Source organism: Ahaetulla prasina, chromosome 2 (genome assembly GCF_028640845.1).
Source record: "Ahaetulla prasina isolate Xishuangbanna chromosome 2, ASM2864084v1, whole genome shotgun sequence".
In the NCBI taxonomy this organism is placed as follows: domain Eukaryota; kingdom Metazoa; phylum Chordata; class Lepidosauria; order Squamata; family Colubridae; genus Ahaetulla; species Ahaetulla prasina.
The window spans coordinates 280,162,146-280,189,081 of record NC_080540.1 but is presented as its reverse complement, the minus strand read 5'-3'; the positions used below and the strand labels follow the sequence as shown (position 1 = coordinate 280,189,081).

At 41.1% G+C, this 26,936-nt stretch overlaps 1 protein-coding gene across 6 annotated transcripts in view; it reads right to left on the bottom strand.

The window, feature by feature from the left end:
- PRLR (prolactin receptor) overlaps positions 1–26,936 on the bottom strand; it is a 262,479-nt gene that overhangs the window by 96,734 nt on the left and 138,809 nt on the right. For 3 of the 6 annotated variants that reach the window (XM_058170144.1, XM_058170141.1, XM_058170145.1), the window contains exon 1: positions 21,954–22,225. The exons of 1 other annotated variant lie outside the window; for it this stretch is intronic. The gene's annotated coding sequence lies outside the window, so the exon portion shown is untranslated. Of the gene's footprint in view, positions 1–21,953; positions 22,239–26,936 lie in introns of those variants that run through there. 2 more of the 6 variants (XM_058170143.1, XM_058170142.1) reach the window with 2 other exon arrangements.

Sequence of the window (26,936 nt, the reverse complement as noted above, 5' to 3'; positions counted from 1 at the left end):
ATGGAGAAAGGTGACTTTTATTCCAATTGATGGAAAACCCATGATCCTGTAAGATCTGGATAGTAGAAGATACATCAACTCCCGCAGATGATAAAGAAGATGACATGATTAAGATGTCATCAAGATAGGCTTGAAGTCTAATGGGTGTGGAACGAATGTGGGCTAAGAGGGCTGATAAGATCTTTGTAAATGCCCGAGGGGCTGATGATAAACCAAAGGGTAAAGCCCTGTATTGATAGTGATGTCCCTTGTAACAAAACCGGAGGAATTTCCGGTGGGAAGGAAGGATAGGGATGTGTAGGTAGGCCTCAGTTAAGTCAATGGAAGATAACAGATCACTCGGACGGATACATTCCAATATGGTCCGAAGTGAATGCATCTTGAATTTGTGGTAAACTATGTGACGGTTGAGGGACTTTAAGTCAAGAATTGCCTCCATCCCCAAGACTTACTGACCACAAATAGGCGAGAATAAAAACCTTGACCCCTTTGCTCAGATGGTACAGGTTGGATGGCTCGTGGAAATCAAGTGATTGATGGCCTCAGACACTAGAGACCTGGTAACTTTTAGACAGGGCAACTTAAAAAGGTGTTTGGGGGTGGGATAGAAATTCCAGGGACAGACCATATCTTATCGAGTTTCTGACCCACTTGTCAGAAGTAGAGGCCTCCCATTGAGCCGAGAAATATTTAAGCCTGGCTCCAATGGGGAAGTCCAAACTGGATCTTTTCCAGTCCTCTAGCAGTTCCCCAGTGCTCCAGGATCTTTACCTTGTTCTGGAAAATACATTAGGGAAACAAGAGGGCTTTGGAGAGATCAAATTAAAGCCAGAACACTGGTGGCAAGAAATGACAACGGCTCTTCTAGTTATAGGAAGGCATTCATGGAGGCATTTGCATCTCTGGCTGGACCCCTGGAACATCCTTCAAGGGATTACACAGTAGTGCACAAAATAAAAGAATAGGAATTTACATCCTTTGAATATTATTCAGAAAGCTTTGAGGCCTCACATAAACAATTCCCAGCCATAAAAAATGTCTGCAGGAGCTTGCTACTTTCATCAAAATAAGGATGAAATAACACACAAAAGGATTGGGGCTAGCATGATGCCATGATGTTTTAGACCGGTGTTTCTCAAATCCCAAGACCACATTATTTGCTAGACTATGTTGAAAAATAACATAATATCAGCACCCCTCCCAACAGTCGGCCGACTGCATAAGGGAGGACTGACCGCGTTCTCTCCTAGAAGGCGTTCAGGTAAGCCAACGCCCATTCTCATTGTCGGGGGAAACGGCGGTCAGATTGGGGACATACCCAAGCTTGAAGTCCACACGGGTGGGAGGAGGCCGAATGAGTCATGCCGAAACGTCGTGAATTGCCTGAAGCACTCGTCGCCCAAAGGCCGCATCAGAAGCTGCGCCGGTGATGAGCGTCGAGAATGCTTGGAGTGCTAAGAAAATGGCTCGAAGTTCCAGGAAATTGATGCTGTGACGAGCTTCGGATGCCGACCATTGACCCTGCGCCAGATGCGAGTCCAGGTGGGCTCCCCAGCCCGAGAGGCTGGCATCCGTGGTGATGGTTATTCGTGAAGGTTCCCTGAAATAGGACCCCCGGAGAATGGCTGGAGATGTCCACCACTCCAAGGACTCTCGAACTTCCTTGGAAAGAGTTACCGTCCTGCATGAAGAACTGGTGTGGTGGCGCTGATGTGGAAGGAGCATCCATTGAAGGGGCCTGCTATGGAGACGAGACCATGGTATGATGTCGTATGTAGAGACCATTTTTCCTAGCAATTGGGACAATTGGATAAGGGGAATAGGGCCTGCCCACTGGCAATGAGAAGCCAGGTTGGACAAGCTGTTACGCCTGTCCTCTGAGAGAAAAACCATGGACGCCTCTGTGTCAATAATTGCCCCCAAATGAACAATGCGGGTGGATGGAGAAAGGTGACTTTTATTCCAATTGATGGAAAACCCATGATCCTGTAAGATCTGGATAGTAGAAGATACATCAACTCCCGCAGATGATAAAGAAGATGACATGATTAAGATGTCATCAAGATAGGCTTGAAGTCTAATGGGTGTGGAACGAATGTGGGCTAAGAGGGCTGATAAGATCTTTGTAAATGCCCGAGGGGCTGATGATAAACCAAAGGGTAAAGCCCTGTATTGATAGTGATGTCCCTTGTAACAAAACCGGAGGAATTTCCGGTGGGAAGGAAGGATAGGGATGTGTAGGTAGGCCTCAGTTAAGTCAATGGAAGATAACAGATCACTCGGACGGATACATTCCAATATGGTCCGAAGTGAATGCATCTTGAATTTGTGGTAAACTATGTGACGGTTGAGGGACTTTAAGTCAAGAATTGCCCTCCATCCCCCCGAAGACTTACTGACCACAAATAGGCGAGAATAAAAACCTTGACCCCTTTGCTCAGATGGTACAGGTTGGATGGCTCGTATGGAAATCAAGTGATTGATGGCCTCAGACACTAGAGACCTGGTAACCGGATTGCGAGACACGGGGCAACTTAAAAAGGTGTTTGGGGGGTGGGATAGAAATTCCAGGGACAGACCATATCTTATCGAGTTTCTGACCCACTTGTCAGAAGTAGAGGCCTCCCATTGAGCCGAGAAATATTTAAGCCTGGCTCCAATGGGGAAGTCCAAACTGGATCTTTTCCAGTCCTCTAGCAGTTCCCCAGTGCTCCAGGATCTTTACCTTGTTCTGGAAAATACATTAGGGAAACAAGAGGGCTTTGGAGAGATCAAATTAAAGCCAGAACACTGGTGGCAAGAAATGACAACGGCTCTTCTAGTTATAGGAAGGCATTCATGGAGGCATTTGCATCTCTGGCTGGACCCCTGGAACATCCTTCAAGGGATTACACAGTAGTGCACAAAATAAAAGAATAGGAATTTACATCCTTTGAATATTATTCAGAAAGCTTTGAGGCCTCACATAAACAACTCCCAGCCATAAAAAATGTCTGCAGGAGCTTGCTACTTTCATCAAAATAAGGATGAAATAACACACAAAAGGATTGGGGCTAGCATGATGCCATGATGTTTTAGACCGGTGTTTCTCAAATCCCAAGACCACATTATTTGCTAGACTATGTTGAAAAATAACATAATATCAGCACCCCTCCCAACAATTGGGAGAAGCGGTAGTGGCAGCAAATGCACCAAGGTTAATTTTTAATACGGTAGAGAGATAACCCACAGAAACAAAAGCTCCTTTTGAGATCCTCTACAATTTTTAAAAGCAGGAAGAGTCCTGAGAGGGAAAAGTTCAAGAAACATTGCTTTAGACATTGTCAGCCCCCTGGCCTCACCTATGGAGGTGACTGATATCTTTGCTACTAATTAACGTAGAAACCACTTCTATAAAAAATTCTGCACTGACTGACTATAAGGAGTGATCTGATTAAAGGATCTCTTCAAACAGCAGCATTTTTTTTTTGTCTGCCAGCCGCCCTTCATGAACACCTAAAAAAAAATACAGCTCCCCAAATTAATAGCTAAAAGGGACAGTGATTCCCTGAAACATACAGCACTTTGGAATATTATTTAGACCCTTCTATAATAGAATGAGATAGGCTAACGCAGGGGTAGTCAACCTTTTTATACCTACCACCCACTTTTGTAGCTCTGTTAGTAGTAAAATTTTCTAACCGTTCCACAGTAATGCGCTGTGTATCATCGTCTGCGCATGCCTGTCGCACATCGTGGATTGGGTTTCAGAGGGGGGGGTGCCGGCTTCCAGCTCTGCTTGTCTTTTACAGCTGGGTGGTGTAGGGGGAGATGCGCGAACTATTCTGGGACGAAGCTCTTTTGTTTGTGGTTGCACTATAGCACCATTTAGTTTCACTTATATAACGTGAACTAAACTTATGCACTGGCAATACAAATAATATATTTTCAGAAATTTAAATTGTCACGGGGAATTTTATGAAAACCTAATGAAAATGTTTTTAAATAATGCTATGAATTTTTTTTAAAAGTCAATTAAATTTTTTTAAAAAAGGAAAGTGCTTCAGTATCGGACAAAACCCCTACCACCCACCACGAAAGCTGGAACGCCCCACTAGTGGGCAATAGGGACCAGGTTGACTACCACTAGGTTAACAAAAATGTATTTGTCTGAGGGGCAATGAACCATATTCACTTATGAGGGTCTGCATAAATTTATGATACAGAGTCAATTTGCTACTTCAGTTTGTAATGTTGATCAAAGAAAGAGTTCATGGGTTAACCATTCTGAAAAAGAAAAAAATGCTGATTACATTTGGTATGGCTCTTAATGCAATATTTATGTTCAGGTAAACTAGAACTTTGAGCACACTGGTTTTTGAATACCTGGGCACTCCCTGATTGCTGTCATACATGTTTACTATTCTGTCACATGTCACAGCCACATATTTTGGTATTTTATCTTCTTGCATAGGATGGATAATAAAGAGTCCTTGGCTATCAGATAACAAAGATTTCCAAGTCTGTAAAGATTTTTTTATTGCTTCCTTTGGATGAATGCATATTATATATTTTTCTTATCAACAAAGGAAAAGATAGTGTCCAAGGCCATTAAAAACAGCCTAAACCAAGAGTGGAGAACATTTTTTGTAGTTATATTCTGCTCAGCTGTGGGCTTTGGAAGTGAGCTACAAAAGTGATTATTTTTTTCTGGCTCAGGGAAAGTTTAATTAGTTTCCATTTTTGCTAGGAAATGATGGTGGGGAGTCAATGAAGGTTAATAGGTGTGTTAACCTTTGTCAGAAATTTAATTAGGTTTTTTTCCCCTGCTGCCTAACATTGGTGGGGAATTGCACTGCTATAATTTAGTCACCCCATGGGTTTCTGACCGTTTCAAAAATGGTGCTTCAGAGAGGGACATGGCACAGGGCCATAGACAAAACTTATCAGCTCTGAGCTTTTGGGTTAAAGAATCTTCTTGTATAGTTCGTAGAAAGATTATAGCAGATGAAATTCAAAGTGTGCTGCTGGTGTTTCCAGAAATAGCAGAAGCCAACAATATTAATTGATAATGATAACTTGGTATTTCATTCATTGCTGTTCCTCTTTTAAGGATACCTAACTTAGTAGTAATAACATTGAATGGCAGCAAATTCCATTACTATACTATTTTTAACTTCTGCTAGATCATTTATGCTGTCAGAATCATGTTTTGCTTGTGACATTCTTTAATTGTTGGCCTTTTCAATTCTGCCAACCTCAATTAGCGTGGCCATTTCCTAAGGATTACCAAAGAAAGTATGAAACATATTCTTTTATTTGTCCCATGATTCACTAGCAAAAGAGAAAAATAGCATCCTTCAAGAAAATGTCAAGAAATTAATCCAATTTATGCAACCTAACCTATTCATATTTCCCCAACATACATTGAATATGCCAATGCTTTTAAAACTTTTTGATGTAGTTGTTCACAGCGAAAATGTGCATAAAAACACCCAATATAGAAGTAAAGCACAGTGCATACAGTATATTTAAAACAACAACAATGTATTAGGGAAAAAGAAATGTGCCTCTGTGAAACAGAAGTAGCATTCTCATCATATAAATACTGGAAGCCACAGTGAAACAAGCTTATAGCTAACTAAGCATGAGGTCCACACGTTGCTTATCTGAGAAGTGCTGACCTCATCAACTTGCTCTTGGGACCTACTAACATGCTCGTCTAACTATAGTAATTGGCAGACGAGACTGTCATTCAGTGACAGTCGTAAATCAAAAACCTGCATAATAGCACCACTCCGCAATTGTTCTTACAGCAATCCTGATTGTTGTTGCTAGGCAAGGAACAAACCGAGTATTAAGTGCAGATGATATGAGACTCATATGACTTGAAACTTCCTGCCAGTTTCTCCACTGGTTTAGGACATTTAGACATGGACCCTCCCGTTTCTCCACTGACTTTGCTTGTTGAAAATTGACAGGGAAGATTGCAATTCACAATCACATGACTTTGGGGTTAACTGAGATGGCTGTAAATACTACTACCAGCCATAATAACCACTCTTTCAGCATCTGTTTAAGTTCACTGAATGCGTGGTTGTTAAATGGGGTTCACCTCTAAGCCTGCCATCTTCACCATTGCTCCTCATACAGGTGAGAACCTGTAATGGAGGGAGACAGCAGGCTACAGGTGGACCAATGCAATGCAATGACCGAGAGGTTCTCTTAACAAACCAGTCCACTATTGAAAACATTTTTTTAATGCTCATAATTTGTTTTATTTGGTGCCAGCATGCCAAATCTGCTGAAAATATACATTCTTACCTGTGCATGCTACTCGTGACTTAATGGAGCCCACTAGTTGTAACCACACTACACCAATTTTATGCCTTGCAGTTTAATTTTGACTGACTTATAAAACAATGAGAGCATGGCCAAGAAAAACAGTTAAAGCAGAATAATTTGCTAATGCTGCAGCCTAAAATTAATAAACATTTGACTTAGTAGCCAAATGTTAAAAAGTATATAGCTACTAAGTCAGCAGTCATTTTCTTATCTCACTCAGTATCTCATTCAATGTTGCAGTTGAAAATCTAACTATCATAACTAGCTAACTAACTAAACAAACAAACAAACAAACAAACAAATAAATAAATGTCAAAAGTATAACCTTAATTTTGGACTTGTATTTTTTATTCCAACTCTATTCATTGTATTGATGTGGTAATTTAATGCACCAGGTTAGAAACCAGGAGACTGGGGGTTCTAGTCCTGTCTGAGGTGCAAAGCCAGCTGGGTGACTTTGGGCCAGTCACGTACCCTCAGCTCTAGGAGAGAGGCAATGGCAAACCACTTTGGAAAAACCTTGCAAAGAAAACTGCAGAATCAAGTCCAGGCAGTCACCAGACGTCAACACTGACTTGAAAGAAAAATAAACACTGTAAAATACATGTTTTAATGTACACATTTTAAAATATGCTGTGCCTTGTATATAATGGCTTTCAATTAATCTGCTATGATTAACAATTGTGTTTTTGAGTTTAGGAGGGATGTCTGATCTTTTTTATTTCCATTGGATCAAAAAGCAGAAACAACTACAGCTTCATTAATAAATGTAGCTTAATCCCTATTAATCCCTAATGTAATTTGCTTAATTGCCAATTTGGCCTAGTCGTTAAGGTACAAAGCTAGAAACCAGGTGACTGGAGTTCTAGGTCCACCTTAGCCATGAAAGCCGGCTGGGTGACTTTGGGTGAATCACTCTCCATCAGCCCAACCCACCATGTAGGGTTGTTTTTGTGGGAAACATAAGAGAAAGGTGTAGTATTAGGTATATTCGTCACCTTGAGTTATTTATAAAAATAATAAATGTGGAAAATAAATAGAAATAAATATAGCATGATGCACAAACACCATCTAATATGATTTAATAGCATATGTAAATTAGGCCCTTATGGCTTCTTTAAAACATGGTTTGAAAAACTGGGTAAAAATGATGTGTGCATAAAACATTTCCCCTCTGATCCACTAGGTACAGTACCGAAAACAGCAACATATTGCCCACAACAATCTGGGTCCTCATTTTACCGACTTCGAAAGTTTGGAAGGCTGAATCAACCTTGAGCCAGTGAGAATTGAACTGCTGAAATGTGATATTTTTTGTCAAAAGCTGAACTCCATAGTGTTACTCAAAGATCAGAAATTCTAATTATTTAAACTGGAAAAAAAAATCAATATAGGTAGTCCTTAACTTATGACCTCAATTGAACCCAAATTTGCTAAGTGAGACAATTGCTAAATGAGTTTTGCCCCATTTTACAACCTGTTTTGCCACAGCTGTTAAGTGAATCACTGCAGTTGTTAAATTAGTCACACGGTTAAAGTGTCAACCCTAATTCCTAACATGTTTGTTAAGTGAATCTGGCTTCCCCATTGACTTTGCTTGTCAGAAGGTCGCAAAAGGTGAATCACATGACTCCGGGACACTGCAGCTGTCATAAATGTGAATCAATTGCCAGGCATCTGCATTTTGAACAGGTGACCATAGGAATGCTGCAAGGGTTATAAATGTGAAAAATGGTCATAAGTCACTTTTTTCAATGACGTAACTTTGAACAGTCACTAAATAAACTCTTGTAAGTCGAGGACTGCCTGTATTAATACGAACTAATGCAACTGGAAAGAGAAAAAGTGATGCAAGCAAAAGATTTAAAAGATTCAAAATGTGAAGAGCAAAGGGCATGTAAATGTGAATGAATCATAGCGGCTTTAATCTAGATCAGGGGTCTCCAACCATGGCAATTTTAAGACTTGTGGACTTCAACTCCCAGAGTTGAATTCCACAAGTCTTAAAATTGCCATGGTTGGAGACCCCTGATCTAGAGCTTTACCTCACAATGACCATTGATTTTCAGCATGGCCAATTGCAGTCAATTAAATACTATCGAGTAATTTTTGGCATATTCTAAACTGTTTGTGCCTACACATTTCATTCTGAGCTCAAGGCCATTAAACTGTTAAGACTGTCTATTTGACTTGATTATAGCAGAGAACTTCCTCTCTCTGAAAAATTATACCTTATCTTACCTTATCTATCCAAACTCCGCTTTAATAGAAATAAGGGGGAAGTGGAAAATCAAATTCTGAAAGAAAAATATGACTTTTGTCTTGGGGCACTTCCTTAGATGATCAGTCATTTCAGTTAATATACAATCTGATGGTGTGATAAGCAATGATGAAAACAGATGACGCAGAAACAAAGCAATTTGGCTCATTCAATATGCTGAACTTCTTCCAGCAAAAACTTTCTCCAGTAATAAGAAAGTGCAATGTTTGTCCATTTGTGAACAATCAACATATATGTTGCTCTGATTAAAAAGAAGGGGTTGTATTCTAGAAAGCACTTAAAGGACATGCCAAGCAAATAGCTGGACATGAGAAGCCGATGTGCTTCTTGTGCCGTGAAAGCAAATGAACACTTTAACACAGGGGCCCCCAACCTCTGGGCCACAGCCCACTAGTGGCCTATGAGGTGTTTGCAACTGGGCTGCAGAAATAGTGGGTGAGTGCAGGTGCATCCCCACTTGTGCAAGCAATGGGCAAGTGTGTGCAGGGGCACTCCATTTGCATGAGCGGCAGGTGCATGTGCCAGTGGTGGGTTTCTACCAGTTTACCCCGGTTCGGGCGAACCAGTAGTAGCTCCGCCCACCCACCTGGATGTCATCACAGATGCTCTGCGCATGCACAGAAGGTTTTGCGCATGCACAGAAGCACCACACACAAGCAAAGTGAGCGCCATGCGCGCACTCACAGTTCCAAACCGATAGCAAAGGTAAATGGAACCCACTATTGGCATGAGCCCGCCGTTCGTGAAAATGGAATTGAGTGTACGCACACACTTGCCGGACACTCATGCAGAACCTGGGGGACTCTGCCTTAACAAACTAAAACCTCAGGTATATATTTTTTTGAATTTATAAGAATTTATTACGAATAAGATGATTAAACAAATCATCCAGCTCAGGATGTATAGAAGCTAGAACCTTCAATTTGCTTGTAACAAGGGCATAGTTGCTGGGCATAAGCTAAGAAGTAGGAGCTATGGTAGCCACCATGGTAAGCCAAAAGGTGAAACTGAGAAACAGTGTCATTGTAAGGAACAAAGGACAGCTGAAAGAGACAGGAAAATACTACAATTTAAGAATATTCGGTCCTTTCAAGCCAACCTTTTTCATATATAAACTCTTCTTTTTTCTTTTCTTTTCTTACACCAGCAAAATACAGTGAAGAAGAAAAATAAAATAAAAAATTAATGACTTCAAAAATGATGTTCTGATCATTAACGTCTGGAGGTTCCTATCTTGAACATGGGTGTACAATTTTGCCACATTCTCAAATTGAATGGGATAAAAAGAAAAAATGATGAAATTATGGTGGATAGTAATTAAACTTGTGCTGGGTAGAATTTAATTTTAAGAAATTGTCTCAACTCTACCCACTTTGGGAAATATTGGCTGTGTTTATAAGGACCCCCAAGGATGTGGTCTAGAGCAGTGTTTTTCAAACACAGCAACTTTTAAGATGTGGGCTGGCTAGGGAATTCTGGCAGTTGAAGTCCACACAACTTAAAATTGCCAGGTTGGAAAAATACTGATCTAGAAAAATTTGGAAAAGCAAAAGGCGGAATGGCCAGCTACCCAAATTATCTAGATTGTTTCCCTGGGAATCCTTGATTATTTCTAGGGAAACAGGAATGTTTTACAAGAGATAGAGAGATGCATAAAATTAGGTGCACTGGGTGCCGCTGGGAAGAAACACATTTTGTAATGCTAAACACAAAGATATAGTACAGCAAGCTTGCATTAATGTGAGTTTCAATAATGCAATATTAAATTTAGTGTTACTTTCTATAACTTCTCTGAACCTGAACTGTGGTTAGAAAGCAGTATTGTAGACAAACTCTGCCCACAGCCTGGAGTTCAATCCTGATGGGACTCAAGGTGGCTCAGCCTTCCATCCTTCCGAGGTTGGTACAATGAAGACCCCGATTGTTGGGGGCAATATGCTGACATTGTAAACTACCCAGATAGTACTGTAAAGAACTGTGGGGCAGTATATTGGTCTAAGTGCTAATGCTATTCTCCGCCACTGCCTCCACCCTCTGGAATACCTTGCCCCCGGAGGTGAGCTTGGCCCCCATTCTTTTGGCTTCTGGAAGAGCATGAAGATCTGGCTCTGTTAATTGCTGTGATATGCAACTCTGGGAGTGGTGGGTGGCTTGAGGGTGTGCCCTCCGACTTTTGACTTGCCTTTTAAATTCTGTTTTTATTTCATTTTTCACTCTGTTTTGATTTTGCTCTTAATTATGCCTCTCTTGTATATGGCTTATGATTTGTATTTGTAAACTGCCCAGAGTTACTTGCATAGTGAGATGGGTGGTATCTAAATTTGGAAAACAAATAAAGTAACTACTTGGTTAATCTTTAATTTAAAGTATGTTCTTTTTATCCTTTACTACTGTGTTCCCCCGAAAATAAGACCTTGTCTTATATTTTTCTGACCCCTGAAATAAGGGCTTTGCCTTATTGCCGTGCGCTCAAAAGCCCGATTGGGCTTATTATCAGGGGATGTCTTATTTTGGGGAAAACAGGGCATAATATCTCATTAATATACAAATACAAAATTTACGTTTAAAAATTTCTATTGCCTTTTTCCACAGAGCTGTGAACAAAAAACAGGCCCAGACAAGATAACTCCTTCTTGCTTAAAAGTCTGTGCTGACCAATTGGCCCCCATCTTCACCCATATTTTCAATAAATCACTAGAGATGTGTTATGTTCCTTCTTGCTTCAAACGCTCTACCATCATCCCAGTGCCGAAGAAGCCCACCATCAAGGAACTGAATGACTACAGACCAGTTGCTTTAACATCTGTAGTCATGAAAACCTTTGAAAGGCTAGTGCTTTCCTACCTGAAAACCATCACGGATCCGCTGTTAGACCCCTTGCAATTTGCATACTGAGCAAATAGATCAACAGATGATGCTGTTAATATGGCTCTGCACTACATCCTACAACATCTTGAGTCTCCAAAGACCTATGCAAGGGTCCTTTTTGTAGACTTTAGTTCAGCATTCAATACCATCATTCCAGACATTCTTCTAACTAAGCTAAACCAGCTACAGGTACCGGAACAGGCTTGTAAGTGGATCACAAGCTTCCTAACAAACAGGAAGCAGCAGGTGAAGCTAAGCACGATCACATCAAATACCTGTACAATTAGCACAGGGCCCCCCCAAGGCTGTGTGCTCTCTCCACTTCTCTTCTCTCTGTATACCAATGACTGCATCTCCAATGATCCATCTGTTAAGCTACTGAAGTTCGCAGATGACACAACAGTGATTGGTCTCATTCGAGACAATGATGAATCCGCATATAGACGAGAGGTCAAACGACTAGCCTTGTGGTGCAACCAAAACAATCTGGAACTGAACACACTCAAAACCGTAGAAATGGTGGTAGACTTTAGGAAAAACCCTTCCATACTTCCACCTCTCACAATACTTGACAACACTGTATCAACAGTAGAAACCTTCAAATTTCTGGGTTCTATCATATCGCAAGATCTCAAATGGACAGCTAACATCAAAAACATCATTAAAAAAGGACAACAAAGAATGTTCTTTCTGCGCCAACTCAGTAAGCTCAAACTGCCCAAGGAGCTGCTGATCCAATTCTACAGAGGAATTATTGAGTCTGTCATTTGCACCTCTATAACTGTCTGGTTCGGTTCTGCAACCCAACAAGAAAAACACAGACTTCAGAGGATAATTAGAACTGCAGAAAAAATAATTGCTACCAACTTGCCTTCCATTGAGAACCTGTATACTGCACGAATCAAGAAGAGGGCCGTGAAAATATTTGCAGATCCCTCGCATCCTGGACATAAACTGTTTCAACTCCTACCCTCAAAACGACGCTATAGAGCACTGCACACCAGAACAACTAGACACAAGAACAGTTTTTTTCCGAAGGCCATCACTCTGCTAAACAAATAATTCCCTCAACACTGTCAGACTATTTACTGAATCTGCACTACTATTAATCGTTTCATAGTTCCCATCACCAATCTCTTTCCACTTATGATTGTATGACTATAACTTGTTGCTGGCAATCCTTATGATTTATATTGATATATTGATCATCAATTGTGTTGTAAATGTTGTACCTTGATGAACGTATCTTTTCTTTTATGTACACTGAGAGCATATGCACCAAGACAAATTCCTTGTGTGTCCAATCACACTTGGCCAATAAAAATTCTATTCTATTCTATTCTATTCTATTTTCCATAAAAATATCACTTCAAGTATAATGAATTCAAATGATGTGATCATTTCATGGAATTCAATAACCACACAAAATAAAAAAAAATCTCTCTTCCATTCAATCCAATCATGACTAATTCTTGAAAACTGCCTGGACAAGACGCTGCAGTTTTCCTTGCAAGATTTCAGAAGTAGTTTGCCATTGCCTCCTTCCTAGGGCTGAGAGAGAGTGACTGGTTCAAGGTTATGCAGTTGGCTCTGTGCCTAAGGCTGGTCTAGAACTCACAGTTTTCCAGTATCTAGCCTGATATCTTAACCCAGGGGTGTCATACTCAAGGCCCAGGGACCAAATGTGACCTGCAGGGTGCTTAGATCTGGCCCACAGAGCCGCCTTGGAAACAACAAAGGACCAGCCCATGGTGTCTCTGCCAGCAGAAACAGGCTCCCGAGCTCCGCATGCAGCCCTCCTGAGCTCTGTTTTCGCTGGCAGAGGGTTGCAGGAGGCTGTCGCAGCCAAAAATGGAGCTCGGGAGCCCATTTTTGCTGGCAGAGCATTTGGGCCACCACAGGCACCCCCGACATGAGTGATGTCAAGTTGGCCACGCCCCCCACCCCCCCAAAAATAACCCCTGCTAAAAATTGCTAAAACTTTCAATGACAGAAAACTGGAAATAAAACAAAACTTGGGCTCGCTGTGATTTATTTATGCAAATTTATATAACAGTGTTATTGGAATTATAATTTCACAAAAAATGGATGTTCCCATTACAGTCCTAGAAAATCCTCCTCTTATTCCAAGTATAAAAGAAATGGTTTAATATAACTGTCCAATTAGCATTTCAGTAAACAAAAATTAACACTTGAATTTTAAAATGATTTGCACGATTATCGATAGAAACTAAAGAATATCATAAACAGAACAATTAAAATATGAAAAGAGCCCTTTCCCAATCTGGCAGCCATAAAGAAAAAAAATACAGTGTGAAATACGATTAGAAATGCATCAGCTCGATATAAACATATTTGAAACCTCCTGTCTGGCTTGTGTATAGGATCATCAACTACTGGAAAAAAACTTGAAGATAAAGCAAGTAATCAATACAAAATCTATCTAAAGTTCTGATTTAGGGATTATATATACCCCATCTTTGCTTAATGTTGAGATGGATTGCTTATGGGACTGAGATGGATTGTGGGCACCAGGTCCTTCTGGAGAGGCCTCAGTTTTGATGCTGGGCTGCTGGGAGGTCAGTTTTGATCCAGCTTCCTGGATCTTGCAGGAAGCTACAATCTTTCATTGACAAGTGAAGAAAAAAACCCTCTCCACGGAATGGAATGGAATGGAATAGAATAGAATAGAATAGAATTCTTCATTGGCCAAGTGTAATTGGATACACAAGGAATTTGTCTTGGTGCATATGCTCTCAGTGTACATAAAAGAAAAGATATCTTCATCAAGAATCATAAGGTATGACACTTAATGATAGTCATAGGGCATAAATAAGCAATCAAATCATACTAGGAAACAATATAAATCATAAGGATACAAGCAACAAAGTTACAGTCATACAGTCATAAGTGGAAAGAGATGGGTGATGGGAACGCTGAGAAGATTAATAGTAGTGCAGACTTAGTAAATAGTTTGACAGTGTTGAGGGAATTATTTGTTTAACAGAATGATAGCATTTGGAAAAAAAACTGTTCTTATGTCTGGTGTGCAGTGCCCAATAGTGCTGTTTTGAGGGTAGGAGTTGAAACAGTTTATGTCCAGGATGCGAGGGGTCTGTAAATATTTTCACAGCCCTTTTTTGACTCATGCAATATACAAATGATTGGGGTATCTTCCAATTCCATTCTTCCCATTCACTCATGAGACTTTGTACCTCTGTGGCCACTTTGTGAGACTTTGTGGCTCTGTGGCCACTTGTGTTCTGGCCAGAGTGCCCAGAACCAGCCCAGCAGCCTGTGGCTGTACTGCCTTAGCATCTCAAAAACATCCCTTGGTGAGGTCTTCTCTTGACTGAATGTAGTGGTGTCCTGTTGGAGCTGGCAGTGGCAAAGGCAAGTTAAAAGCCAAGAAGATGATTGTGATTGCATGTTGGCCTTGCGGACAAACCAGATCGGAAACATTGTCAGGTGAGCTAATTGTGCTACTTTATTATAAGGCTACATTGGCAGAACCTGACAAATTGGAAAATACTTCTCTCCTCCCTTCTTCCTCTGTACATACGAAGAAACTAGGGAGGGTTTCTTCTGAGCTTCTTACCTCAGTCACTATTCAGCGGCAGATGATGTTGTCTCTTACATGACCATGCCTTTGGCAGAGTCTCTGCCTCATCTCCCAAGATCATCCCTACATGCCGTTGTCACCATGTGATCATAACACCACCTTTTAATGGTGTTAAGTGCATGGCACCTTTTTAATGCACACTGCATGTGTAACACAGATAAAAAGGGATGGTCAAGGTGATGGTCACAGCTGCCATTTGACTTTTTGGGACACCTCCTGAGGTTATCTCTGGGCAGCAATCCTGCCCAGCAGGAAAAGGTACAAAGGAAGACAGAATGCTTGGCAACTGGGAAACGGTGCAGTAGAGAAGATTCTGCTAAGGGTTATAAGGAAGAACCCTTAGAACCAGTCTTGTTTCTTATGTCTCTCTTTTGGCACAGGCAATAGTAAGTTGATTTCCAGTGGAAGAGTCACTGCCACTAATGTTGCCATTTTTGTGCTCTTTCAAACCAAATATGTTTTCATAGACCCTATTCCATCTTTCCATCTGCTAGAACTGATGCCAGACAGGTTCTCAGGTGAGCATATATTAAAATGAAAAGGATCTGCTATGTTATCTTTCCCAGCCCCCAAATATGGAAAATCCACTATCAGTCGTTAATCTATTCAACCCATCCTCTTCTGGTTCACCTTGTTTTTCAGCAACTCTGCACTCTTAATTGCAGATTCTAGAATTGCTAGATTCTCAGGTGAACTCATTTTGAGTGGGTGTGTTCAACCACAAATGGGACGCCCATGGCACAATTAGATATCAGTTTGAGCAAGACAGTGCCAACAATAAATATGTGGAAGGGATGGCATTCATGACAAGTTCAGATGTAAGATATTATTCACTGCTTAGGCTTGTTTGTGCAGTAAGGGCAGTCCAACATCTCTCTCTTAAGAGCCAATCAGTGTCTTTCTATTAATCAGATTCAGTAAGCACATATCTCAAAACACAGCTATGAAATCTTACGTTTTGTAATGAGCATTTTTCACATAAACAGTAAATGAGAACCTGGAGGTATAAGTCCAATTCATTAAAATGAAGTATCTAAACACATGGATTTATATCTTAACTCGGTGTTTAGGCAGCACATACCTAAAACAGATAACCCTCAGCAAACATCTCTTCTGAGGAACAACTGCTTGTCCAATCTTAACGATATTTTTCCTTACCAGAATAACAATACTAGATTCTTTGTAGGAAGCACTTAGCAGAATTACTACAATAATGAATGTAAAATGCTAAGAAAAACATGAATTCTAGTAATTGCTAATCGTCACCATATTTCTCATTATCAACAGTCTTTTTGGGGATTGCCTCATCTTGAGATATTAATTTATTTATCAAATTTATTTAAGTGCTCATCTACACATGTGATACATGATCACTGACAATTCTAAAAATGTTGGTCTCAGGATTTAATAAGCTGAGCGCCAAATGTTCTGAGCTATTCTGCTCCAAATTTAACACCTTTAGGGAGTTGATATGGAAGCTCTAAGATTTCTTTTAGAAAAATAAAAATATGTTTTACAGATGCAAATAATCTGTGTTTGGACAAGTCCAGTGATTCTCAAATCTCTGCTGGAGGATTATCAGGAATCTTCCACAGCAGCCCTATTCTCATAGGCCAGAGCCTGAGGGCTGCTTCATTCTTTCCCCTGCCATGCTGACAGTCAGATGATAAGCTTTTTGCCTCAGTTTCAGGCCCTGTGCACACCCATGGTCAGCTGGCATCAGCCTGATCCTTTCCCTCAGCCCCACAGAGGAACCACCCTGCTGATCAGATCACTGGCGGAAAACTGGTTCATTGAAACATGCAATTAATAACGCAAGTTCCAATGTTCTTTTTTTCGTGGGGGGGCGGGAAGAAACTGAAAAGAAAGTATATAATATTAGAGATGCTAATATATAATATTAGAGATGCTAATGCTGGGAAAGATTGAGGGCAAAAGAAGAAGGGGACGACAGAGAACGAGGTGGCTCGATGGAGTCACTGAAGCAGTAGGCATGAGTTTAAATGGATTCCAGAGGATGGTAGAGGACAGGAAGGCCTGGAGGAATGTTGTCCACGGGGTCACGATGGGTCGGACACGACTTCTCAACTAACAACAAATATTAGAGAACTGGAGTTGCTCGGTTACCAAATAAGGGAAATATTATACAACAAAGAAGAAAGAAGGAAGAGAGGAATAGAGGGTAAGATAGAGGAGGTGAAGGAGAGAGAGGAATGGGAGAAAGGGGAAGGAGAGGAAGATAGGATTTTATTTATTTATTTATTTATTTATTTATTTATTTATTTATTTATTTATTTATTTATTAAATTTTTATACCGCCCTTCTCCCGAAGGACTCAGGGCGGTTCACAGCCAAATAAAACAACAATGAATAAATACATTGTTAGGATAGGGGAGAAGAGTAGGGGAAAAGGGTGAGAAAGGAGGAAAAGAGGGGAGAAGCGGGGGGGGGGAGGAAGGGGAAGGAGGAAGGAGGAAGGAGAGGAGGAGGAAGAAAGTAGGAGAGGCGAGGAGGAAGGGAGGGGAAAGAGGAGAAGGTTTGTTGTGAAATGAAGGGAAAGAAAAGGTAGAAGAGCAACCCCTAATGTAATTAAAATGTTTTATCTTTGTGCTTTCTTCCGAAAAAATATGTATGATTATTTATGGATAAGAGAATGTACATTTACAACATGTGTTATAAGAAGAGAAAAAAAAATACAAAAATAAATAAATAATGCAAGTTGCAACGTGAGTATGCTCCCCTCCACTTTTCCTTAAATAAAACAGTGGAACAGTAATTAGTGGGGTTTTGAAAGTAAGACTGTGGACTGCTTTACTCACATCCACAGTTTCTATGCCATCTGAAAAGATTCATTTACACTAGCAGAGACTCAAATCTCAAAACTACTGGAGTCTGGTGATTCTGGTGCAATTGGATGGCATCAGATTCCCCATGTGTCATTCCATGCATTAGGCCAAGGGCAGATAACAATAACCCACTAAGGCAGGGGTCTCCAACCTTGGCATCTTTAAGACTTGTGGACTTCAACTCCCAGAATTCTGGGAATTAAAGTCCAGAAGTCTTAAAGTTGCCAAGGTTGGAGACCCCTGCACTAAGGACTTTAACATACATCAACAATAATCAACATGCGTTCAGTAATAAGTGTGAGAAAGATCTTGGAGTCCTAGTGGATAAAATACATATTTAATATATATTTTAATATATATTAAAATATATAATTCAGTCCTAGGCTGCATTAACAGAGGGAGAGAATCAAGACCACACAAAATGTTAATACCACTTTATAATGCCTTGGTAAGATCACACTTGGAATATTGCATCCAGTTTTGGTTGCCACGATATACAAGAGATGTTGACGCTTTAGAAAGAATGCAGGGAAGAGCAATAAGGATGATAAGGGAACTGGAGGCTAAAACATATGAAGAACGGTTTCATGAATTCAGTATGTCCAGTTTAATGAAAAGAAGGACTAAGGGAGACATGATAGCAGTGTTCCAATATCTCAGGGGCTGCCACAAAGAAGAGGGAATCAAACTATTCTCCAATGCATCTGAAGGCAGGACAATAGATGAAAATTAAACAAGAAGAGAGTCTAGAACTAAGGAGAAATTTCCTGAAAACTAGAACGATTGATCAGTGGAACAATTTGCCTCCAGAATTTGTGGTTGCTCCAACACTGGAGATTTTTAAGAAGAGATTGGACAACCATTTGTCTGAAATGGTATAGGGTTTCCTGCTTGAGTAGGGGGTTAGAATGATAATAATTTTATTGTCGCTTTGAATGTACAGCTTACATTAAAATGAAATTTTGTTGCATACAGCTCTCAAAGGGTCACCACCTCCAATATACACTACCTAAGCATGACAAAATAAATACATAAATTGGTTGGACTAGAAGACTCCAAGGTCCCTTCCATTATAAGAAATTGACAAAGATGTAACCCCACATACCTGGGAGAAACCACATTATCTGTTAGCCCTGCAAACTAGTCAGGACAAAAAGTACTATGTAGCTCGATCTTTATTGTAAAGGTAAACTAACAGAATCTTGCAAGACTGAAAGTATCTTTCCCCTCCTTTCCTTTCACTCTCTGGCGAACTAGGGAGAGTCCTGCCTGAAATGATTCCCATACCCCTCTCTTCCTTCTGTGAGCTGAGAGATCTTTTACATCTGATTGTCCCGTCTGCAGCTCTTCCATCTGTCTCCCAAAATGATTCCCACATACCATTACAATGCCTCTTTTTACTTCATTCAGTAGTGTTATGCAATGCAATTGCAATAGCTTCTACCTTGCCAATTAGGATGCACCTCAGTGTCACACATGTTAAATATCTGTTTGCAAGAATCAAACTTCCTAAATTGTAAGGGGATAAATAATGGAAAGGGAGAAGCAACAAGCAAAGAGAATTACATGGCCAGGCGTCTCTTCACCTCAAATGTTTTCTCCCACAGCATGGCACACAAATTTTTGGGAACTGTTCCTAGGTAAGGTACGGTTAGTAGTATACTAGTACAGTGACGATCTGTTCCAAGGCATTTTTCTTCCGGTGGAGGCATAATCAGTCCATATATACCCAGTATAAAACAGCGCAAGAAAAATTAAATGCACTACAGAAAAATTGTGGCAGAAATCTTGGAAATCTGTACAACCAACAAATATTTGCATTGCAATTGCAATAGTCAAGGTATCGTCAAAGTACAAAATCTGCTGTGATAGCATGCTAATTTAACGAGCAAAACCCATTTTACAATATAAATAGGCTGCTTTTATTATTGGCCAGATATAATGGTATGTGAGAAAGACCTTGGGAGACTGAGTGAGGAGATATTGCCAAGGGAAAGGACAGATAAAGGACAACATAGTCAGCAGTTGTATAGTAGGCGGGGCAAGAGGCTCAGAAGAGACTATCCCTAGTTTCTTAAGCCGTAAAGGAGAGAGTGGGAGAAATATACTTTCAGACTTGCAAGATTCTGTCAGTGTAGCTTTACAATAAAGTAGAATTAATTTATTTGGCTGTGTTTCCTGTCTGGTCTACAGAGTATGGACAACATTAATCCTGGAAATTTGAAAGTACAATTCTCCCTTCTTCTCCTTTACAGCCTCAGAAATTAGGGAGGGTCCCTTCTGAGCCTCTTGTTCCGCCCACTATCCCACTGTGGGCTATACTACCTCTTATTTTACTGTTCCTTTGATAATATTCTTGACCCAGTCTCCCAAAGTCTGTCTCACATACTAGTACAGGCAGAGGTGGGATTCACTTACCTTCCCTATCAGTTCGCAAATGTGAATGCACCCACCAGCTCTGCGCATGGCCTTCTGCACATGCGCAGTAGTTATGCACTATGTCTGGACAGGTGGGCGCAGCTTCCCGCAGTTGCCTCTACTGGCTTGTGTGATCCGGACAGAACTGGTTGAATCCCACCACTGAGCACAGGAAACATCATACAGTACTTTAAAGTGATATGAAGTAAGCTATAAGCCCATCTATTTAATTAATTTTACACCATTTCTACAAGTTTCTCTGCCTCAGAGGTTCTCGTTGCAATTCAAACCATATTAAGAGTTCAATGAAATATGGAGATTTCTAACAACAGCTGAAAACTTCAAATAGAAAATCATTTCATCTAGAAAAATAGTAGGAAAGAAGATGTTTCATGAATATTTAAATAGAAGCATCTTTTTAAATCTTAAATATAATTCACTGAAGTCTTGTAATTTATAACGTACATTTTAGGAGCCATATTCTGATTTTAAGTGAATGCTGTAGTACAGGGTTAGCCTTTCATTGTAATAATTGCAACATGCTTCAGGAGATAATTTGGAGTTGTGATATTCCAAGTGACAACGAGAAAAGAGCAGAGTGAAAATTCAAAAGGGACACAACAGAATATTTTTTCTCCTATACACCTGTACATACCAATTTGGGCAAAAATACATAGGAAGCCACCTTAAGGCAGAAAGAGGTAGGAGGAACGTATGTTCTGATTCGGTTCAGCAACATGTAAGATAAGAAACTTGCAAATTACCACAAATGTTGAGAGAATGAAATGAGACCTGGAAATAGCTTACAGAGATTCCATATATTCTTAATTTGTGCCTTCCCAATAGAGACAGACTTTTATTTTTGCCTCCGTGTTATCATTAAAACCTATTTACAAGTATGATAAAGATTAAATATGAAAAGTGTAGATTGTAGGTCTGCCCAAACAATAATTTCCATTAACCAGAATGCAACATATGATAGCATACGGTAAATTAACCAAATTATTATAAGATAAAAATTGAGAAGCAGCACCCTGCACACACACACACACAAAATTTATAGGAAAAGTAACCATATATTTGGAATTAGTTAGTAATACATTCTTAAATGCTAAGGTATATCTAAAAAAAAAGTCTAGGTCTCCAATAGTACCGAGATTGATGTCACTACTATGAATAATAAAATTTTCTCTTATTTAACTTTACCCAACTAATCGGGGATTGTGAATGTTTAATGATGACCACAATATTTGAGGAGGCTTGCAAATGTGTTTCACATTTTGCTTCCCTGTGTGATAGTGAGCCTTATAGCCAGAACTATGCTATAGCAAGTTCAGAGGATGAATATAAAACACATGTGTTGTTATATCTACATGTAACACCATACATTTGAAACCATTTGAAACAGCTAACCAAAATCCATGATGTGCAACAAGTGATTGACTTAGGGGTATTTTTTAACTCTTCAGCAAAAGGTTAAACCACTGGTAATGATCCCATATCCCATTGGTCTTCTGATTTGACACTGACCCTAAGGAGAGCTTAGACAGACATGCAATCTTTTGTCACAAGTACGAAAGACGGTACTACTTACTCGGGTGGCAAGACAGTCTTCCCGCGTTCATGTCAGCTTGGAAGGCTTCCTGGGTGAGAAGAAAATAAAAACCTGGTGTTGATCAGATTGTTTCAGATCCCTTGAGTAAATCCAGAGGGAAAGTATGACTGACCCACAGGAAGGCTCCGGGAAGGAACGCGGCCCCAGGCAGAAAGGAAAATCCATATGCTTCGGAGGGGCTTGGGAGTTTCAAGCCTGAGACCGGCAGCTAGTCAGCTCTGTGGGAATCACGACGACTCTATGAACTTGTATGCTTTTTTTCACTGAAGGTGGAGCCAGAATTGCAAAATCCATGTTCCTTGCTGCAGGCAAAAAAAGAAAAAAAGGAAAAAAAAATCTTCAGTATGCAAAAATGTCCAGAGCCTGACAGCTTTACAAGGTTACAAAGGTACAGATCATAAAGATGTAGCCATGAAAATATATATATATATATATATTTAAAGCTGTAGATTTACATTCTTAAGCGCATGTTTACATTCAAGCGCAGAAGAGAGCTTTGGGTGTGTGTTTTTTTAAAGTAAATTTGGCATTCTATTCTTTCCATACAAAAGGGCTCATACAGATCTTGCTATGAAGTGTAGAAATTCAGATCTTTTCTTTCTTTCTTTTTCTTTTTGTGACAGTGACTTTTGCGTGCCAATCATAATGGTGAGAAAGCAAGAAAGAACAAGATGGGTTTCTGACAGACTTCATAAAATTTGGTTAGGAGAAGGAAAAACATAAAAAGGCCAAGTGCTGAGTGTTGAAGCTGCAGGTTTACACTTATTTACTATGACATTTCAGTTTCTACGGCTACCAGATCTGGGTTGCATAAATTCAGATGGCTACTAATACTTGGCTGTCGTCTGCTGGATGTTTGCAGCTCAGATCTAATAGCTCAAGATGTAAAATAGCTTGGACTGAGTATCCAACTATTAGCTACTATACAATCGCCTACAACTTAGAACCATGCATTTAGCAACCGCAGAATTACAACAGCTCTGAAAAAAGTGACTTACAACCAGTCCTCACCCTTATGACCATTGCAACATCCCTATGGTTACATAATCAGAATTCAGACTCTTGGCAACCAGCCTGATTTATGATGCTTGTAGCATGCCAGGGTTATGTGATTATCATATGCAACCCTCCCAGGCGGCTTCTGACAAGCAAAGTCAATGGGGAAAGCTAGGTTCAATTAATGACTGCATGATTCTCTTAACAGCTGCAGTGATTCATTTAACAACCATGCCAAAAATGCGTGTGACTCATTTTAACACCTGCCGTGCTTAGCGATGGAAATTCTGGCTCTAATTCTGGTTGTAAGTCAAGGACTACTTAAACAGTGCTATTCTAACTCTTATTTACATATGCTTCCCATAATATTTAGTAGTATTTATTGGATTTTTATACTGCCCTTCTCCCGAAGGACTCAGGGGGATTCACAGCCACAATAAAAAACAATGACAATGTACAGATAAAAACAAAGATTAAAAAACTTATTATATGTTTGGCAAAAATTTAAAACATTATACCGTTAAAAACCCCATAAAATTTGTATCAAATATAAATATTCAAATTAAAACTCTTTAAAATTTAAAATTTAAAATTCCTAAGCCAGTCCTGCGCGAATAAACAGATACATCTTCAGCTTGCGGCGAAAGGTCCGAAGGTCAGGCAGTTGACGCAGTCCAGGGGGAAGTTCGTTCCAGAGGGTAGGAGCCCCCACAGAGAAGGACCTTCCCCTGGGGGCCGCCAGACCAACATTGCTTGGCGGACGGCACCCTGAGAAGTCCCTCTCTGTGTGAACGTACGGGTCGGTGGGAAGCGTTCGGTAGCAGTAGGCGGTCCCGTAAGTACCCTGGCCCTAAGCCATGGAGCGCTTTAAAGGTAGTAACCAAAACCTTAAAGTGCACCCGAGAGACCACAGGCAGCCAGTGCAGCCTGCGCAGGAGTGGTGTTACATGGGAGCCACGTGCGGCTCCCTCTATCACCTGCACAGCTGCATTCTGAACTAACTGGAACCTCCGGGTGCTCTTCAAGGGGAGCCCTATGTAGAGAGCATTGCAATAATCCAAGAGAGAGGTAACAAGAGCGTGAGTGACCGTGCATAGGGCATCCCGGTCAAGGAAGGGGCGCAACTGGCGGATCAGGCGGACCTGATAAAAAGCTCTCCTGGAGACGGCCATCAAGTGATCTTCAAACGACAACTGTCCATCCAGGAGAACGCCCAAGTTGTGCACCCTTTCCATTGGGGCCAATGATTCGCCCCCAACAGTCAGCTGCAGCTGCAGCTGACTGTACCGGGGTGCTGGCATCCACAGCCACTCCGTCTTGGAGGGATTGAGCTTGAGCCTGTTTCTCCCCATCCAGACCCGTACGGCTTCCAGACACCGGGACAGTACTTCGATAGCTTCGTTGGGGTGGCCTGGGGTGGAAAAGTACAGCTGCGTGTCATCAGCGTACAGTTGGTATCTCACCCCAAAGCCACTGATGATCTCACCCAGCGGCTTCATATAGATGTTGAACAGGAGAGGCGAGAGAATCGACCCCTGCGGCATCCCACAAGTGAGGCGCCTCGCGGTCGATCTCTGCCCCCCTGTCAACACCGTCTGTGACCGGTCAGAGAGATAGGAGGAGAACCACCGATAAATGGTGCCTCCCACTCCCAAACTCCCCAACCGGTGCAGCAAGATACCATGGTCGATGGTATCAAAAGCCGCTGAGAGGTCTAATAGGACCAGGGCAGAGGAGCAACCCCTGTCCCTGGCCCTCCAGAGATCATCCACCAACCTGACCAAAGCCGTCTCCGTACTATATCCGGGCCGGAAGCCGGACTGGAACGGGTCTAGATAGACAGCTTCATCCAGGTATTGGGGTAGCTGACATAACATAACATAAGCCATATTGTTAAGTTTTTCATCAGCATATACTCAAATTGTTTGGTAATATTGTTGCATCTGATAATGATGATCTTTTTGAAGAGATCTCTCTTGCTATCCATTCAAATCAGAGGATCTAAAACCTCATGCATTCTTCCTTCAGTTGTACCTTTTTTCCCATTCCTGTAATGTGTTTTTGGCAGGGGGGGGGGATGGAAAGTGAAGAAGAACTCTTAACACTTATCAGGATCACGTTTGATACTCTTAACACTTATCAGGATCAAGTTTGATACCACCACAGCAGAGGTGGGTTTCAGCAGGTTCTGACCAGTTCTGGAGAACCGGTAGTGGAAATTTTGAGTAGTTCGGAGAACTGGTAGTAAAAATTCTGACTGGCCCCGCCCCCATCTATTCTCTGCCTCCCAAGTTCCAGCTGAAATGGGGATTTTGCAGTAACTTTCCCCCGGAGTGGGGTGGGAATGGAGATTTTACAGTATCCTTCCCCTGCCATGACCACCAAGCCACGCCCACCAAGCCATGCCATGCCCACCAAGCCACACCCATAGAACTGGTAGTAAAAAAAAATTTAAACCCACCACTGCACCAAAGCTATCAGAACAATATGATGAATGAAAACAAGATATGATAGGAGCTACCATAACAGAGGTAACAACTAGACACAGGGACAGTTTCTTCCCTCATAACATCACCCTGCTGAACATCTAATTCTTACAGTGCTGTCTAATGTCTATGTATATTTATCCATGTAGTGTGGTCACAGTATTATTATTTAACCTTCTTATTATCTTCTTTACTCTCCTGTTTTACTGGTATTATTATTATGGTTTGTCGCATAGTCAGCCAGATGTTCAGACTGGATTTGGCATTTTTGTCTACCTATTGAGTCTTTTCCAAGGACCTGGGATAGGCAGATCTGGATATTTTATGGTGTTACAGATATCGTTGCAGGATGAAAGCTGTTCCAAATAAAGCTGCCTTTTAGAACTGACTGATGGTGAATTTGTCAATGCCGATGGGTGTTCAAATAGTGCTCCAAGTGTTTTGGGATTGCACCCAAAGTCCCTACATCCGTGATGGCGAACCTACAGCACGCGTGCCACAGGTGGCACATGGAGCCATATCTGTGGGCACGCGAGCTTTGCCCTAACTCAGCTCCAGCGCACAGCACACAGCACACAGCGCACAAATCAGCACCAGCTGATTTTCGGGCCTTGCGGTCCTACCAGAAGTTGGGAAATGGGCCGTTTCCAGCCTCCGGAGGGCCTCCAGGGGGATGGGGAAGGCCGTTTTCACCCACCCCAGGCTCCAAGAAAACCTCTGCAGCCTGAGGAGGGTGAAAAATGGGCCTATTGGGCCCACCAGTAACCTTTTTGCTGTTACGTGACAAAAGCGGTGGGAGAGCGGTGGGGTCGTGCACATATGCGGGGGATCATGCATGCATGCATGGGGGGACAGGGTGCTGGGCGGGTATTGAATTCTGGGTGTGGGTATACACGCGCACAACCCCCCGCGCTTTCCCCGTTTTTGGCATGCAACAGCAAAAAGGTTAGCCATCACTGCCCTATATACTGTTGGTATTACCTTTGCTTGCTTTTGCCACAGTCATTCTATTACTATTTGTAAGTCTTCGTATTTTGTGACCTTCTCCAGTTCTTTCTCTTCTCTTCTGCTGTCTCCAGATATTGCCACATCCACAATCCAGACCTTTTTTTTTTTTTTGTCTTTCTTATCAAAAATTGTTAAGTCTGGGGTGTTGTGTGGCAGGTGCTTGTCTGTCTGACTTCTAAAGTCCTACAGCATTTTAGCTTCTTCATTTTCTATGACTTTCTCTGTTTTATGATGCCACCAGTTCCTGCTTGCAGACAAATAATATTTCTTGCAGACTGATGATAATGATGATGATGATGATGATGATGCTTTGTATGCACACTGAGTGCTTCTATACCAGAGACAAGTTCCTTGTGCGTTGAATCACATTTGGCCAAATAAAGTTCAATTCAATTCAATTTAAAACATTTGGACCTTCAGATTCAAAAGTTTCTCTGTTCCCCAGACATCTTCATCTCCCTCCCCTCCCCCA